Source organism: Ceratotherium simum, chromosome 8, assembly GCF_057802395.1.
Source record: "Ceratotherium simum simum isolate JZ-2026a chromosome 8, ASM5780239v1, whole genome shotgun sequence".
Lineage (NCBI taxonomy): Eukaryota > Metazoa > Chordata > Mammalia > Perissodactyla > Rhinocerotidae > Ceratotherium > Ceratotherium simum.
The window spans coordinates 55,407,674-55,427,009 of NC_141907.1; the positions used below are offsets into that span (position 1 = coordinate 55,407,674).

The 19,336-nt window shown below is 35.2% G+C and overlaps 1 pseudogene; it reads right to left on the minus strand.

The window, feature by feature from the left end:
* LOC101400121 (UDP-glucuronosyltransferase 2B31-like) overlaps positions 1-14,201 on the minus strand; it is a 75,225-nt pseudogene extending 61,024 nt beyond the window's left edge.
* Positions 14,202-19,336: the final 5,135 nt, after the last annotated feature.

Below are 19,336 nucleotides of genomic sequence, written 5' to 3' on the forward strand. Positions count from 1 at the left end.
CCTGATAGATTGACACTTTTATAATTAAAAAATGTGCCTCTTCCTCTCTAGTAACATTTTTGGTTTTAAAATCTACATGGCTAATGTTAGTGTAGCCATTTCAGCTTTCTTCCGGTTACTGTTTGTCTAGTACAGCTTCTTCTGTTCTTTATTTCAACCTGTGTGGTTGTTTGAAGTTATGGTGTGTCTCCTTAGGTTTTTCTGTCATTCAGTATAGTTGGATGCTTTTTGTTTTGTGAGGAAGATCAGCCCTGAGCTAACATCCATGCGAATCCTCCTCTTTTTGCTGAGGAAGACCGGCTCTGAGCTAACATTTATTGCCAATACTCCACCCCTTTTTTCCCCCACAAAGCCCCAGTAGATAGCTGTACGTCACAGTTGCACGTCCCTCTAGTTGCTGCATGTGGGACGCGGCCTCAACATGGCCGGAGAAGCGGTGCGTCGTTGCGCGCCCGGGATCCGAACCAGGGCCGCCAGTAGCGGAGCGCGCCCACTTAACCATTAAGCCACGGTGCCGGCCCTAGTTGGATACTTTTTTAATCCAGTCTGTAATATGTGTCTTTAATGGAATTGTTTAATCCATTTACTTCTATAGCTGTTATTGTTATTGTTAGATTAATATCTATTTTACGTTTTTCTACATGTCATTTCTAAAAGTTCTTTTTCTCTGTATGTCTTTCTTTTGCATTAGACGAATATTTACTAGTGAAACATTTCAATTCATTTAATAATTTTTCAATAATTCTTGTGGTAATTTTTCTGGCAGTTGCTATGTGGCTTACCATATATACACGTTAAATTATTGGAATTTACTTCATATTTATATTAACTTAATTCTTGTCCACTGTAGAAAATTTGCTTCTAAATAGCTGTGCTATTTTCCCCACTTTTGTGCTGTTATTTTTACACATATTATATATTTATATATTTTAATGCCAACAATATATTGTTACTATTATTTACATAATCTGATGTCTTTTCAGAAGCTGAGACAAGAAAAGAAAGTAAAAATTTATGACAATGTTTACGTTAGTTTTTAGTTTCAATTTCTGTTTATTTTTTCCTGTGTATTCGTCTTATCATTTAGTATCATTATTTTCTCCAATACAGCTTGCTCCCATCACCTACTTTGTCCTGCTTTTGACAAGTATAGTAACTGTCTATATGTCATATACCTAACAATACAACTATGTCATGTTGTACATTCTTTCCTTTTATGTTTGTAAAGAGAAGAAAGGAGAAGAAATGAGCATTTATAATGTCTTTTATAACTGCATAATCATGTTCATCAGTGCTCTTTGGTGTATCATGTGGTTGAGAATTGCAGTCTGAGTTTACCTTCTTCAGCTTAAAGAACTTCTAGTTTATCTTGTAAGGCAGATTTCCTAGCAGTAAATTCTCTTTTGGGGTGGCAGGGGTGATATCTGCGCTTTGTTCTCACTTTTGAAAGATAGTTTTGCTAAATGTAGAATTTTTTGTTGACAGTTTTTCTTTCAACATCCCACTGCCATATAACATCCACTGTTTCTGACGAGAAATCATTTTAATCTTATTGGAGTTCTCTTGTATTGATGAATTATTTTCCACTTAGTGCTTCAAGATGTTCTGTCTTTATCTTTTAGTGTTTGACTATATAGTGTCTGTATATGAATTTCCTTGTGTTTATCCTACTTGGAGTGGTTGAACTACTGGTTGTGTAGATCAATATATTTCATCATACATGGGATGTTTTCAGGCACTGTTTTTTTTTTAATATTTTTCTCTTCTCCTTTTTCTTCTTGTGGCATTCCCATTTTGTGTATGTTGATGTGCTTGAGTCCCACAAATCTCTTGGTTTTCTTTATTCTTTGTTGTCTTTGTTTTTTGGATGATATTTTCTTTATTAATCTATCTTCAATTTTGCTTATTTTTTCATCTGCTCCTTCAAATCTACTGTTGAGTCTCTCTAGTGAATTTTTCGTTTATTATTATAATTTTTGGCTCCACAATTTCCATTTGATACTTTATAAAAATATGATTTATCTTTTTTTTACATACTCCATTAGATGGGACATTGTTATACCTTCCTTTACTTCTCTAAGCATCATTTCATGAAGGTAGGTTGTTTGCTTCTAGAAATTTACCTATTTTTTCCAGGTTGTCCAATTTGTTGGTGTATCATGATTCATAATATTCCCTTATGTTCTTTCTATTTCTGGTATAATATCCTATTTTGTTTCTCATTATATTTACTTGAATGTTTAGTCTTTTTTCATAGTTCCCTTTAGGTCTTCAACCACATTGGCAATAGCTAATTTGAAATTTTTGCCTATTAAATCCAACAACTGGTCTCTAACAGGCAGTTTCTATCGCCTGCTTTTTACCCATGTAGGTCACATTTTTCTGTCTCTTTACATGTCTTGTAAAATTTTTGTTAAAAAATAATATTTAGATAACAATTTGTAACAATTCTCAATACAAGTCCTCTCCCCCCAGTTCCATGTATTGTTTTGTTATTTGTTTATTTGCCTGATGACTAATGGACTATTTTCATGAAGTCTCTTTCCCCTGTGGCGTGAAGACTGTATATATTGCTAGTCAGAGGGGGAAGCCTTTGGCATATTTGCGTTACCTGCAATTACAGTGGCTTTAGTAGGGCACTTTCTGTGACTGTTTCTTTTCTTGCTGTTAACCTTCCCCAATTGCTAAGTGACTGCCTGTAGTTTTTGATAATGCTTTGAGGGCATAAATTACTCCACAGTCTGACCCAATTAAATTCATGCTCTTTGCAGGGGTATATTTTGAAGTTAGTATCTGAAGTTTGTTCTGACTCTAGGAAGGCTCTTTTTAGTTGTGTCCTTCTCTGGTTTTCTCTGATAAACTAGCTTGCCTCTGGCTAACTTGTATCTGTAATGGAGTAACCAGCATCCTCTTAACTGTTTACAAACAAATCTTCCACATTTTAGGCTTGAACTTCCCAAAGTCTGTTTCAAAAGAAGTGAGCTCTTTTAGGGATAACTTTGGAGCTCTCTGTTTTATGCCTTAATCTCCCTTTGATCAAAATCTCTGAATCTTGGCTCCTAGAGCTAGGGTAGGGACAGTGGCACACTTCTCCTGAGTGACATGCATGTATTAAGAGTAAGGCAGTAGCTTCTATTTTTAGTTTATGTCTTACATCATGGAACCTGCATCTTATGAATGAGCTAGAGCAATGGCTATATGGGAGTCAGTATTCTCAATATGTTGTGCCTGAATAGAACCTCTGCCCTGTGGGTGGTGCTGGGTGGAAGAAAGGAGAACATTCTTGGCTGTGCTTGTCTGTAGTTTAGCCTCTGTAACACAATGCTGGTGTGTGTGCATGAGAAATTCAAGTGGCCTGACCTGTCGAAGAAGATACCATAGCACTCAAATGAGAGCTGTGGGAAGTGGGGGCCCTGTGTTCTTTCTGAACCTACATGATGGAGTAGATTCTCTCACTCTGAGTAAGTGGGGTGGGAGAGAGAGGGATCCGGTGGTGCTTTCAATGCCACGGGGTCTCACTGACTTTACTAAGTGTTACTATATTTTCTTGAATAAATGTGTTGTAATGTGCTGTATGCCTTTAGGTCAATTCCTAGACACTTTAAATGTTTTAAAACATAATTTTCACTAGGTATGCTTGTTTCTCATGGGAGTTGATCCATGAAGAATGTCACGCTGCCATACAGGAATTGGGAGGTTCACAGTGTTCTTGGTAATTTCTCTCTATATTCTACTGAATGTTCTTACATATATTCAATAAAAGAGCAATCAGAAAGTTAAAAATAATTTTTATACATCAGAGAAATTCAATTTTAGAACCAAGAAGAAGTGTGAAAAGTATGGAAAGAGCATCTGCTTAAGTTATAGTTTTGTATCTTCTCTTTTATTTCTTTTTGGTGTTTCCTAATAGTATGTAGCGTGATGTTAACAAAATGTCAATTTGCTAGGGCCTGGGGATGGGTGAATGAGAAGTAACTATCTAATGATATATTTTTTCCTTCTGAGGTGACGAATATGCTCTGGATTTCGATAGGGATGACAGTGGCACATCATTGTGAATGTATTAAAGACCACTGAATGGCACACTTTATAATGGTTGAAAAGGTGTTTTTTATGTTATATGAATTTTACCTCAATAGTAAAAACACAAATGGCTGCCCAGTTTTGGCCCAGAGGCCATAGTTTGTCAGCCCTTGGTTTGTACCATAAATGTAATCCCTACATATTTAGTTTCTATATATTTCCTAGGAATTATTATCTATCTGCTATTACTATTATCACTTATATTTGAAACATGTTACATTAAAATATCTTAAGTTACTTGTATGAAGACCAAAATCATTGTGGAGATTTTTCCATGCATTTAAATGATAATAGTTAATGCAAATTATATTTCACTATGTACAGCAACTATTTTTAGTGCTTTACAATGTTAATACATTCATCCTTTCAACAACCCCTCGAGGTAGTTAATACCATTAGTTTATCTGCATTTCTCTGGTAGGGAAGCTGAGGCATGGTGAGTAAGTAACTCGCCCAACCCCACATGACTCTTTAGTGGTGTTACAGGGACTTGAATCCAGGCTGCAAAACCACTCTGGGCCATAGTACAAGCTGTTAACCACCATGCTGTGGTGACTCCTTGTTCTGAGTTACAGTATTTTTAAAATGTAACATTTATAGTTTCCCATTTTTGTAGCTATCTCTTAATCATAATACTGTTACAAATGTATAATTTGAAAAATGTAGAAATATTGTGCCAGTTATCTCCCACTATATACCAAACTGCCTGTAAATGAGCAGGCTAAGAACATCAACAGTCATTTTATTATCATCTCTCATAGTTTTGAGTGTCAGCAAGGCTCAGCTAGGTGATTCTGCTACAAACTTTCTCAGGTGGTTACAGCAATTTGGTGTCTGGGGCTGTAATCATCTCTGGGACATATCTGGTGATTGTTTTGAAAAGAGTCAAACTGCTGGAGAAATGGAACAACTGGGACTTATGCATATCTATACATTCTCTCCACCAAATGGCCTGTTTATCGTGGACACTCTGGGTACTACACAGGGCTCCACAGTGAGTAGGGAGAGAGAGAATGAGAGACAAAAAATGAGTAGAAAGAGATAGAGAGATACCCATACACACAGACAGAAAGACCAAGAGAGACAGAGAGTATGCTGCATTTTGTAACCACGCCTTGGAACTTAACATGCAACAGTTGTACTGCATTTCTTTGTGAGGCTGCAATAAGACTTACTAAAGTTCAAGAGTGGGGGCATTACTTGATGAGAGGGGTGTCAAAGTATTTATAGTCATGTCTCAAAATCACCACGTATAAGCTTTTGAAGTAAACCAGCAAAGGTCCCTAAGCTGTTGTAAACTTCATTCAATATTGACATTAAAACCACAGTAATGTTGTTAAACTTGTGTGTGAAGATTTTTAAAACCTTTGAAATTGTATATACATGTTGTAATATATTTATTTACAATATTTTAAATATGAAATAGATGTCCTAAAAAAGTCCCAATTAGATATATTAGATAGTATACCAGATTTTCAGTCAATTCAAGTGTTCCAAACAAAACTAGACATTGGTAATGTGATATCAAAATCTTAGAATTTGATATCTTTTTTTTTTTTTTTTGGTGAGATTAGCCCTATGTTAACATCTGCCTATCCTCCTCTTTTTTTTGCTGAGTATGACTGACCCTGGGCTAACATCCATGCCCATCTTCCTCCACTTTATAAGGGACGCTGCCACAGCATGGCTTGCCAAGCAGTGCGTCGGTGCGCCCCCAGGATCCGAACTGGCGAACCCCAGGCTGCCGCAGCGGAGTGCATGCAGTTAACCGCTTGTGCCGCCGGGCCGGCCCCCTAGAACTTGACATCTTGAATCAATATTTTTATTTCACTAATTATTTTTTTAAACCACATAATTAATAAATGAAAACATTATGTGAAAGATCAAATAATGAAGAAGTATATAGAATAAAAATTGAAATTCTCATCATTGGAAATTCTGTGTAGTCTTCCAGATCGTTTTTTCTGTTGTTATACAAATTTACATACATTTCATTTTATTTCCAAAGAAGAGTGTCATGCTTGTTTTTGTAATTTCTACACGTTGTTCTTTATTTAGTAATGTGACATGGAAAGCATTCAACAATATGACCTGTGATCTACCTCTTTTTTCTACTGGCTATATAACTTATACCTAACTTATTATAACTTATTCACTAACGATAGTCATTTAAGTGCTAGTGGGAACATTCTAAAAATAATTATGAACCTGTGCAAGTATTTCTGCATGACAGATTCCTAGATGTAAAACTGCACTAGCAAACGATATGTTTAAATTTTATTTTAAAAAGTATTTCCACATTATATTTCCTCAAAAATAGTTCCACCAGATTATTTGTTTGGCAAATCATCTGTAGGAAAATAATTTTTTTACTTCATTTTCATTTCCTGAAGCCCTGGTGACCTTTGTCATCTTTATATGTTATTGGCCATTTTATTTCTGTGAATTTCCTGTTCATATTCTTCATCTATTTTCATATTGTCCTGTTTGATTTTCTGTTGGACATTTGTAGTAGTTCTCACTATGCAGTGCATACCAATCCTTTTTCTGTTACATGTGTTGCAAGGTAGATTTGAGGAAAATTAATTTTGCCTATATGCATGATTTCACAATATTATCTACTATGGCACTATATTTTTATTTAAAAATATGTCAATTACCTAGAGTAGATGCATGGAAAAATCTGTGGTCAACTTTTCCTATTATTCCCTCAGCACCAAAGTTTTAATTTGTTTTTAAAATAAATTATGCCTTAGACTGGAGAATGTTTGTTGTAAGGCTTAGATGGTGATCTTCTTGACCAATAAAGACAGGTATGCTTTTCCTAACCTGGACGACTTTGATTACAAAGTGCTTTCTTGATGTGCAGGTTTCAGGAGGGCCTTCAGATTCTTTTGGTTTGATTTACCAGTTTTCCAAAAAAATTATGTAATTTTATTCTTCTTGCTGTTACTGGTTATGTCAGTTATAATGTGCCTAATTATAAGGAAAAGGACAACTATTTTATTTTTGTCATGACAACAGATTTAATGTTTACATAAAAGATTTATGGGACACATGGGGTACCAGGCTCCTGAGGAAAGAGACAAAAGAATGAGACACGCTGATCTAAAGGGTGGTTATAATGAATAATAGTCATTATTTCAAACTGTCTTCAACAAACACATTGGATTTCACACTGTATCTGTAAGTAGCTAAGTAATGTTGTGTCTTGTTTTGCAAGAAGTAGCCATATATATGTTCATGTACATTTGAAGAGAATGAAAATTCAGTAAGTCTCTTTAGAGTACAGGTTCCATAGTATCGCACTCTACATTTGAGAACTTACCTCCAGTATCAAAGGCTGAAAATGAGAATAAAAGCAACAAGGTGAATATTTTTAAAAGCCATGAGGAAAAGAGAATTAGGTTGTGAAATCAGATTTTCACATATATCTCAATTTTATAATAGGAAGTAGGTAACAGTGGTTTTATTTCTAATTCCACAAGAGTTCCACTGGGAAATGGGTTAAACTGGACAAAGGCAAATGGCTTGCCATGTATTTAGGAAAAGAGTGATGCTGAGGCTGGATGCACAGTAAAACCCAAGTAATGTTAGTGGTCTACCTAATGAAAGGGCTAATCTTTTTACACAATTCTAATTATTGAACTGTTTCCTTAGCAAAAGACAAAACTGGAAAATTTTGGGCCAAAACGAAGTTAAAATATTCTGAATATCTGAAAAACAATATGGATACTATAAGTAGACTTCTTGTTCTTCTGGTGTCTATGCACAATATTTATTGTTAATTTTAGTTTTTCCCCAGTTTTTCCTATTTGGCATGACCTATTTCTAAATCTTAAACAGGTAGTAAATCACTTGAAAACAAATTTTGTCCTGATAAGTTAAATTGTGAAAATTTGTTTTGTCATGGAGGAAGGGACCCTTACATCGTAACTTCTTGCTGGAATTAACTGGAAGAGTCCCATCTCTTAGGTATACCAGCTTTAGGCCTCAGTAGACACAACTACTCCCTTTTTTCCTTCTTGCCCGTTTTAGCAAACTTTTGGCAATAAAACAGATAACACTTTATGATGACAACTTGAACAGTTGCCAAACATGCCAGCAGGAGTCCAAGCACACCCAAGAGTGGTACTGGAACCAGGTGAGGTCATGGGCTGCAACCCGAAGGTGTTTGACTCCTTTGTGGTGCGTGACAAACTTGATCCAGAAGACTGCTGGATCTAGAGGCTTCATTGGTTGATCACGATGAATTCTTTTTTTTGTGTGTGTGGTAATATTGGTTTATAACGTTGTATAAATTTCAGGTGTACGTCATTATACTTCTATTTCTGCATAGATTATATCATGTTCACCAACCAAATACTAATTGTAATCAAATCATGATGAATTCTTTATAATTTCATGGCATTCTCTTTACATCTAAATGAGAAACACAGAGATGGCAACCTTGAAAGGAAGTTAATTTGCCTAAACAATTCAAACCTATGAAACGTTTTGTCCTACAAATAATTTCAAAATACATGCCTCAGTGTTGCAGAAGTAGCAGTATATTTCTATTTGTGTCTCAAGAATGTTTGACTTTTAAATTGGAATTTTCTGTCTGTCAACCATTTCTAAAGTGAAGATAGAAGATAAAGTGGGAAAGTTAAATCCTTTATAGCAGGGGAAATGATAGTGGCCATTCTACTATTTAGTTCTACTAAATATTTCTTGCTTGTTCTAGGCAGGTTTTCTGGAGAATTATTTTAGTTTAGTCATTAGTATTTTATTTCTCTGACTATGAGCACTAAGAAAAAGTTAATTATGATGGGAATGACTTAAGTCTTTTTTTCTTTCAGCTCTGTGATTTATACCTCACTTTAACCTTTGTCAGAATTTCCCAAGTTGTCCCCCTATATCACTCTTTAAACACTGGACGTTATGAATCACTGTCATTCATGAGTCTGGTATTACTGTTTGAAATTTGCATGAAACAGTCCTAAGATTCCCTTTTATAATGCAAAAGTATACTTGTATAATTACTTATTTGAGTGACCATACTTCTGATTTGTCTATGTATGACACCTTTTGCACTGAAATCAGATTGTAAAATGATGCCCTAGTAGAATGTGCAACTTGTAACTGACAATGATGTGTCCTCATTATCACCTCACTGAGTCTCCCAGGGAGCAGCTGCCCCAGAGGGGTAGAGTTGTAGCAGGGCCTTTTCTAGCAGAGATCTCATCACCTTCTTGTGTAGCTCAGTTCAAACTATAAAGCTTCTGGTTAAGACGTGTTTACCTGGAATTGTTTCAGAATTATTTTGTCATGTGGTCCCTGACTCGTGCCAATTTTTAAATTTTGTTGCTTTCTGTGCTAAAAAAATTCTTCATTGCTCAAAGTACTTCCACCTCCCATCCAGCCAAAAAAAAATGTAAGGAGACAAAAATTTCCTTGGTATCTGGTCAAAAGCATACTCATCTTTATTTTTTTTCCCCCCGCCGGTCCTTCTGCTTTAAATTGATTGTTTTTTCTCTCTGAAAAATAGTGACTTAACTCTTCTAACATAAAATGTTCACTCTCTTGTCCTGATCAGTGTTTAAAGCTTCTTTTTCCTAAAAAAATTGAGATATAATTAACATACAACGTTGTGTATGTTTAAGGTATACAACGTATTGATTTGACACATTTATGTATTTCAATCTGAATACCATTGGATTGTTAGCTTACACCTCTATCAGGTCACAGATTTAACATTTTATTTGTGTGTGTGTGTGCTGAGAACATTTTATGATCTAGACTCTAGAAACTTTCAAGTATATAATATTGTTGACTACAATCACTATGCTGTGTCTTATATCTTCAGAAATTAATCACCTTCAACTTGCGCCTTTGTACCCTTTGACCAACATCACCTCAAACCACCCATCTCCCCAGCCCATGGTAACCAGCATTCTGCTCTGTTTCTAGAAGTTGGCTTTTTTAGATTCTGCAAATAAGTGATATCATACATCATCTGTCTTTCTCAGTCTGATGTCTCACTTAGCATAACGCCCTCAAGATCCATCTGTGCAGTCCCAAATGGCAGGATTTTCTTCTTTCTCATGGCTGAATAAAATTCCATTGTGTGTGTGTTTATCACATATTTATTCATTCACCCATTGACAGATACTAAAATTGTTTCTATATATTAGCTATTGTGAATAATGTTGCTGTAAACATGGTACTGTGGATATCTTTTCGATATCCAATTTTTCTCACCTTTGGATATATACCCAGAAGTGGGATTTCTGGATCATACGGTAGTTCTATTTTTAATTTCTTGCCGTACCTCTATACTGTTTCCACGGTGGAGGCACCAGCATACATGCCCACCAACAGTGCATGAGGGTTCTGTGTTTTCTTGTAGATTGTTGAGTGTTCTTAAAAAAGCGATTTTGACTTCTTCATTGGGTAAATCATATATCTTCACGTCTATGTATTTGGTTACAGGAGGATTAATGTGAACTTTCAGTGATCTCATGTTTTCTTGATTGTTCCTGTTCCTCTGAGTTTTGTACTGCTGTTTTTACATTTGAAGCAGCAGTCACCTACTTCAGCTAACTGCCTTCTCTACTAACTGCCTTCAGGGTAGAAATGCCTTTGTCAGCCCTGCTACAGATGAGGCTTTCTCAGACCTTGTATACACACACCTGCTCCACGCTTCTTCCTCCCTCTTGTGGCAGAATTCTTAAGCCTGGATGTCTTTTCTCCATCCTATAAAGCACCAGGCCAGAGGCTGATAGCCTCCCTTTCATTTTCCTGAAGGTGTCGCTACAGCTCAAGTTTGTGGTTTCTCTCTTGTCCCAGACCCTTGCCTGCTTTCTGCTCGTGCTTCCTAGACTTCTATCAAATTTTACTCTTGCCACTGCCCCTGGCAGCATGTACAGGGAACTGGCGGCAGAGGGGAAGAAGTGGGGGTTTGGAACACAGTGCTCTGTGGGTGCCCACAAGCCAGTTAGAGGGATCTGCAGGAGAGGTTTTATTCATGATCTGTGGTCAGGCTTCCTGATGGATTCCAGAACACAGTAAGGAGGAACTAAGTCCCTTTAATGTCCTCTGGGAATTTTATATGCCACTCTCCTGATCTGCTCTCTTCTACCAGTCACTGGGATCCTAATTTAATACTCTGGATGCTGTGAGAAAGAAATGAGTCTTTGGAGGCATCCTAACAGCTGGGGAAGCTGGGCATTCACACACGGGCTCTCCTTTTCCCCTGTGGGAGAAATCCTGGGCCTTCTCATAGTCTTAAACTGTAATGCCTTAGAGGAGGGGTGATGCTGGCAAAGTTAAGCTATTCCTCTTACTCAATCCAATGCATTGAAACTCATGTATTTTGTGCTCCAGGCAAATGCTGGAACTTCTTCTCTGGAAAGCTGGACTTCCATAAAAGCTTTCTTATCTGTAGGTGATTCTCCAAGGCAGTGTTCTGTAGGTGCTCCTTGACTGTGTCTATGAGGAGCTGGAACCAACTCACAATCACCTGTAGGTACCACAGGCAATACTGGAGTCTGTCTGCCTATTACCAGAAGCACAGGTGAGCGAGACTCCTCCTGGTTCCCTTGGCTATGGTGCTGGATCCCAACACTCCCACTAAGGCACTTTTGTTGATGGATAGATGCCAAATTTTGCTGTTGAACCAAGAATGCTGCTGTCACTCCTGAGGTACTATGATCCATCCCCATAGGATGTTCTCTAGCATTATAGTAGCTTTATGTTTTGTCCTTATTATAATACTTGTCACTCAATTTTTATTACTTGCTTATATTATATCTTTCAAAGTAGAATGTCTGGTGTGTTGGGGCAAAAAATGTGCTTACACTATTTCTCTGCTTATCCAGCACTTATCCCTGGACTATGCCAGTTACTTTAAAATTGTTCTCTGAATGAACGGCTGATACTTTCTTATGTGTTGAATAATGAGGCCTTAATTTAAATGACCCTATTCCCAAAGTCTCCAAGTATAATACTTCATTCTGTAATGACAATGAAAATCAGATACTTGCAATAGTTTAGAAATATATGAGCTTCTATTTGGCAGGTCACTTTACCCAGCTTCCAATCTCTCTCTCATCGTGAGTCAAACATTCGAAAGAAAGAATGAGAATCCTTTCTATTGAAAATGCAAAATAAACAAAGCAAAAAAAGCAGGTGTAGGTTATCTGAGGCAGGGGTTTGGCAGGTTTGCAGTGGAGTCCTCCAAGAAATTCAAAATATGGTGAGAATGGGCGAGAAATTCAAAATCATGATAGGTTCAAATGAACCACATTTCAGCTTTCCCCATTAACTCAGGTAATGTAGTGGCTCTTCTTGGAGGGAAAGAAAGCAAACAAAAGGTAGAGGAAATGAGAATATTGTAATGTGAATATACCAGGTAATTTTCTGGAAGGAGCTTGGAATGACAAAGCCAAAAGTGTTTAAAAGTGTCTGTGGTTTGAAAATACAAATATGTGTGAGTGTGTGTGTGTGTTTATACATGTATACATATATACACACACACATATGTGTTTTATATATATGTTGTTCATGCATATATAAAATATAAAGTGTAAGAGACTTTCATCTCTAACATCACATCAGTACATTTGCAATCATAAGAAATTATTAAACCCAAGCCACTATAGAATTAAACATACATTTGATTACTCTATAAGTTGCAAAACTAACAGATGCAAATATAAACAAAGATTTCAACTTTTCAATCAATTAAACATGTTTCCCTAGAGTACTCAGTCTAGTTTCTACAATTTAGCAAGTTATACCCTTGACCCTAGATTTTCCAAGAAACTGTGAGGTTTTTGCATGTAATGCTATTCTCGTATGTGGTTCATGTTAGAAACTTAAAAATATTTGCTTATTAAATAAAAATATTTTCAAATAACAGCTGGAAATTTTTCCTAAACTATGATAATAGAGGTGGTTACTCTTAATTTTGGCTCATTTTGTCTTTAATGAAGAGACAATTTTCAAAAAATATAGTTTAATAACTTATATGTCCACCATTTAACAAATCTAGGTCTTCATACAGATGATTTACATGTACTTGGGGAAGGAATGTGAAATCTTCAATTATAGGTTCCAGAATCTGGGCTAGAACAACTGTATCTCTCTGTCGTGAAGGAATCCTTCAAGTAATACGACAAAAAGCTTTAATAGTAAATGAAACCAAACTATACAAGAGGAAACAGTTTCTCAATGACCATATAATTTAAGCATTTCCATAATATTTATCAGATTGAGAGATAATTTTATAATTTGATTTCATGATTTCACTTTTAAAAAACATATTTCTTTGACTTTGTATTTGTACAATGCACCTTCCAAGACACTAGAGGAGTTAGGACTTCAAGCTACAAACTAAAATCATGACTTACCTAGTACTTCACTATAAAACTGATCCCACTTCTTCTCATTAAATGTTTGGAACCGAAAGTCTAAATAAATCACCTATGTAATATTTTTTACCCTCTCCAGGAATGTCATTTGATCACTTAATTCTGACATAACAACAAGTACCAAGGGTGGTGGAAATGGAAATCCTCCACTATACTTGTCAATTGTGTAGCCAGGAGAGACGCGGAGACTGTACACTAAAGGTATTTTCAGTAACTCAGCCAGCAGCTCACCACAGGGTCCAATGGCATCTGCGAGAATGACATCAAACCTTGACTCTGGGTAGTTGTGTTATAAGTTTCTTGTTCAAAACTACATCTTTATAGAGCTTTTCAATACAACGAGACAATTCCAAAAAGAGTTCTTTCATTAGTGAAACATATGTCCAAAATGTATCTTTTGGCAGACCGAATGTCCATGTGTCAATCACTTTTCTGAAAAAAATTCTCAAAATCATGTTTTGATAAGATGTAGGATAAATCTCAAATTTAATAGCAGACTGTTTGTTGAGTTCAACAAGAATGGAAGTTAAGATGTGTGAACACTCACTTCATGAACTCTCTGGACAAATTCATGTGGGATTGTCTTCATATTGATCCAATGGCTATATTCTGTAGCCACACCAGCACATTTCCACCACTCCCAGGGCTGTAGTAACAACTCAGCTGTAGCAACAGCAGAACAGAAATCCATTTCATATACATCGTGGTGAAACACAATGCTCCTTTTCAAATTACTGATTCCTTCTACCATTGCTCATGCTTCTATCCAGGGAACATGCAAACAGGAAGTTAAAATATAACTTCTCCACCTCAAGGTAAATACATTATATGAACAGTCAGAGCATTTTTTTTGGCAAGTAGAAAAAACAAAAAGTAGATGAACCCATTTTTATACAAATGTGTTTAATGTCTGCACATGCTATCATCCAGCTAAGAGTCAATGATCTTGTATGTGCAAGACAAGTGTGTTATGTAATATATGATAGATGAGTGTGAGAGCTATAGGTAGTGAGAAGTGACTGTGTCTGTAGACTCTATGAAGAAACAGAGATAAAGCTGTTACACAGCTGACTCAGAATTTCCTGGATGATGATTCAATAGGTTTTATTTTCTTATAAAACTTTGTTCCACAAGTAATTTGCACACCATTAAAGTGATGAATTTAAAGTGTACAATTCAGTAGTTCAGGGTATGTTCACAGAACCTTGCTACAACCATGATGATCATATGAAGAGCATTTTCTTCTCCTGAAAGAAACCTATACCCTTTAGATGGAACACCCTAATCTCTGACTCCCCAAGCCCTACTCAATCATTAATCTAGTTTCTGTCTCTTAGATTGATATTTTCTGAGCATTTCCTATAATCTTCACATAATATTTTAAAGATTTATCTGTATTGTAGCACATATTAGAGCTTCATTCTCTTTTATTAACAGATAATATTTGATAACATGGATAACACCACATTTTGTTTATTTGTACATCCGTTGATAGACATTTGGGTTTTTTTCCCCTAACTTTTTGGCTTTTATGAATAATACTCATTAACATTCATGTGCAAGTTATGAATGAACATGTTTTCTTTTCTCTTGGGTATATACCTAGAAGTGGAACTGCTGCATCATATTGTAACTCTATGCTTAACCATTGAGAAATTTACAGACTATTTTCCAAAGTGACTGCACCATTTTTCACTCCCACCAGCAATCTATGTTGGTTTCAATTTCTCCATATACTTGCCAACATCCATTGTTATTTGTCTCTTTCATTACATCCAAGCTAGCAGAGATGAAGTCATATCTCATTGTGGCTTTGTCTTACCATTCCCTATGGTTTAAAGATGTTAAGCATTTTGACATATGCTTGTTGATCACTTGTATATCTTCCTTGGAAAAATGTCTATTCAGAACCTTTGTCACTCTTCTGATTGGGTTATTTGTCTTCCTCTTGTTGAATTGTAAGAGGGTATATATATATAAATCCCTTATAAGTAGTGTATAGAAACACAATGTTTTTTGTATATTGATTTGTATCTTGCAAACTTACTGAGTTTATTTATGAGTTCTCATATTTCCTCTGTGGGGTCTTTAAGGTTTTCTACATATAAGACTAGGTCATCTGTAAACAGAAATCATTTTATTTTATCCGTTCTGATTTGGTTACATTTTAATTTTTTTGTTGCTTAATGGTCTGCCTAGAACTTCAGTAAAATATTGAATAGAAGTGGTATGAAAGAGTATCTTGGCCTTCTTCTTAATTTTAGAGAAAATGCTTTCAGTTTTTCATCTTTGAGTATGATGTTAGCTGTAGGCCTCTTATATACAACCTTTCTTATGCTCAGATAATGTTCTTCTATTCATAGTTTGTTGACAGTTTTTATCATGAAATGGTGTTGAATTTTGTCATATGCTTTGTCTGCATGTATTGAGATGATCATGAGTTTTATATTCTCCTCTTTTTTTTTAAATTGACGTAGAATATTATATTAGTTTTTGGTGTACAATAAAGTGATTTGAGATGATGAATTTTTTCTTCTCCATTCTGTTATTGTGGTATATCACATTAATTGATGTTTATAGATCAAAACACCTTTGTATCCCAGAGATATATCCTACTTGGTCATAGTGTATGATCCTTTCAATGTGCTATTGAACTTTGTTTGCTAGTACCTTGTTGAGAAGTTTTGCGTCCTTGTTCATCTGGGCTATTGGTCTGTAGTGTTCTTGTATGTCTTTGTCTGACTTTGGTATCAAGGTAATAATAGCCTCATAAAATGAGTTTAGTAGTGTTCATTCCTCTTCAATTTTTTGGGAAAGATTATGAAGGATTTCCATTGACTCTTCTCTAACTGGTTGGTAGAAAATGAACGTGAAGCCATCTGGTCTTGTGTTTCACATTCTGGAACGTTTTTGATTACAGATTCAATCACCTTACAAGTTACAAGTTTGCTCAGATTTTCTATTTCTTCATGGTTCTGTCTTGGCAGGTTTCATGTTTCTAGGAATGTATCAATTTCTTCTGGATTATTCAATTTGCTGGCATATAATTGTTCATAGTTTTCTTTATGAATCTTTCCTTTTTCTGGCATCAATCACCATGTCTCCTCTTGTTTCTGCTTTTATTTTGATCTTCCCTCTTTTTTAGTTAGTCTATCTTATGGTATGTCAATTTTGTCCATCTTTTAAAAGAAACAACTTTCAATTGCAATGATTTTTTTCTGTTGTTATTCTATTTATTTATTTATGTTCTAATCTCTATTATTTCTTTTCTTCTGGTAACTTTGGGCTTTGATGTTTTTTTTTTTAGTTCTTTGAGGTGTAAAGTTAGTGGTTTTTTGAAATTTTTCTTCTTTTTAATGTACTGTTTTTCATTATAAACCTCCCTCCTCTTAATTCCTGTTTTGCTGCATCTAATAATTTTGGTCTGTTGTGTTTTCATTTTCATTTTTCTCTTGACATGTTCTAATCTTCTTTTTAATTTCTTCTTTAACACATTGGTTGTATAAGGCTGTGTTGGAATTGGTTAATATCCACAGATTTGTGAATTTTCTGGTTTTCCTTCTGGTCTTGATTTCTAGTTTCATTCCATTGTGGTCAGAGAAGATTCTTGGTATAAATTCACTCTTGTTAAATGTGTTACGACATGTTTTATAAAACACATTTGATCTATGTTGGGGAATCTTCTGTGTGTGCTTACGAAGAATATATGTCCTGCTGCTGATGGATGCTGTGTTCTGTGCATGTCTGTTAGGTCTATTTGGACTATAGTGTTGTTCAAGTTTTTTGTTTCCTCATTGGTTTTCTGTCTGAATATTCTGTCCATTAATGACAGTGGGGTATTGAAGTCTCCTATTATTATTGTATTGCTGTCTATGTCTCCTTTCAGGCTAACAATGTTTGCTTTATATATTTAGCTGCTCCGATATTATATGCATATATATTTATAATTGTTATATGTTCCTCATGAATGACCCTTATATCACCAAATAATGCCCTTCTTTGTCTCTTGTGATGATTTTGTCTTAAAGTCTCCTTTGTCTGATAGGAGTATAGCTATCTCTGCTTTCCTTTTGCTACTATTTGCATCGAATATTATTTTCCATTCTCCCAGTTTTAGCCTATGTGTATCTTTAAATCTAAAGTAAATCTCTTGCACACATTATATAGTTGGCTCTTGCTTTCTTATCCATTCATCTATGCTACATCTTTTCATTGGGAAGTTCAACCCATTTACATTTAAAGCAATTATTGATAGGAAGGTTTTACAACTGCTATTTTTAAAATGGTTTTCTGCCTCGCTTATAGTACTTTTGTCCCTACTTTCCCCTCGTCCTCTATTCTTTCATGTTTCATTGATTTTTTTTGCATTGGTAAGATTGTTGTTTAATTTCCACATATTGCTGGCTTTCCAGTTTTCTTCTTGTAGCTGATTTCTACTTTATATTATTATGGTTGGAAAAGATATTTGACATGATTTTAATCTTCATAAAATTATTAAGATTTGTTTTGTGGCCTAACATATGATGTATCCTGGAGAATATTCCATGTGCACTTGGGACAATATGTATTCTGCTGCTATTGAATGGAATGTTCTGTAAAAGACTAAGTCTATCTGGTCTAATATGTAGTTTAAATTCTATGTTTCCATATTGATTTTCTGTCTGGATGATCTATCCATTGATGAAAGTAGGGTATTGAAGTCCCCTATTGTTATTGTATTGCTTCCATTTATCTCTCAAGTCTGTTAATATTTGCTGTGTTTATTGAGGTGCTCCTATGTTGGGTGCATAAGTACCTACAAATGTTATATCCTATTGTTGGATTGACCTCTTTCTAACTACATATGACCTTCTTTGACTCTTATCATAGTCACTGGCTTAAAGTCTATTTTGTCTGACATAAATATAGCCACCTCTGTTTTCTTTTGGCTTCCATTTGCGCAGGATATCTTTTTCCATCTCTTCACTCTCAGTCTGTGTGTGTTCTTAAAGCTAAATATTGTCAAAAGAGTGAAATGATACATAATCTCAAAATAAGGTTTATTTTCAATTTCATATACTGAGGTGGCATTTTATTTCCAGAATTATTAATGAGTACAGGACTAAATTAAGCAAAAATGTACATCAGGTCCAGAGAATGTAAACCATATATCCCAAATCCAAATCCATATGTCTTTGCATTTTATTCTGAGTGTTATTCAGTTAATATTTGCTTAATATATTTAGGTGCTTCTATATTATATGTATATATGTCTACAATTGTTATACCTTCCTGAGGAACTGACTCCTTTATTATTATATAATGATCTTTTTTGTCCTTTGTTACTGTTTTTGTCTTAACATCTATTCTGTCTGGGTATAGCTATCTCCCTATCTTTTGTTTTTCATTTGTATGAAATATCTTTTTCTATCCCTTCACTTTGAATCTCTCTATGTCCTTAAAACTGAAGTGAGTCTCTTGTAGGCAGCATATAGTTGGGTCTTGTGTTTTTATCTTTTCAGTCACTCTGTGTCTTTTGTTTGGAGAATTAGTACATTTACATTTAAAGTAATTTTGGATAGGAATGGACTTACTATTGTCAATTTGTTCATTGCTTCTTGGATGTTTTCTGATTCATTTGTTCTCTTCTTCCTCTGTTTGTCTCTTCCTTTGTGTTTTAATAATTCCTTGAATAGTATGCTTAGGTTCCTTGCTCCTTATCTTTTGTGTATCTATTATAGTTTTTTGCTCTGTGGTTACCATGAAGCTTACCTAAGACATCTTATACTTAGAATTATGTATTATAAGCTGATAACAACTTAAGTTCAAACGCATAGTAAAGCTCTGCAGTTTTACTC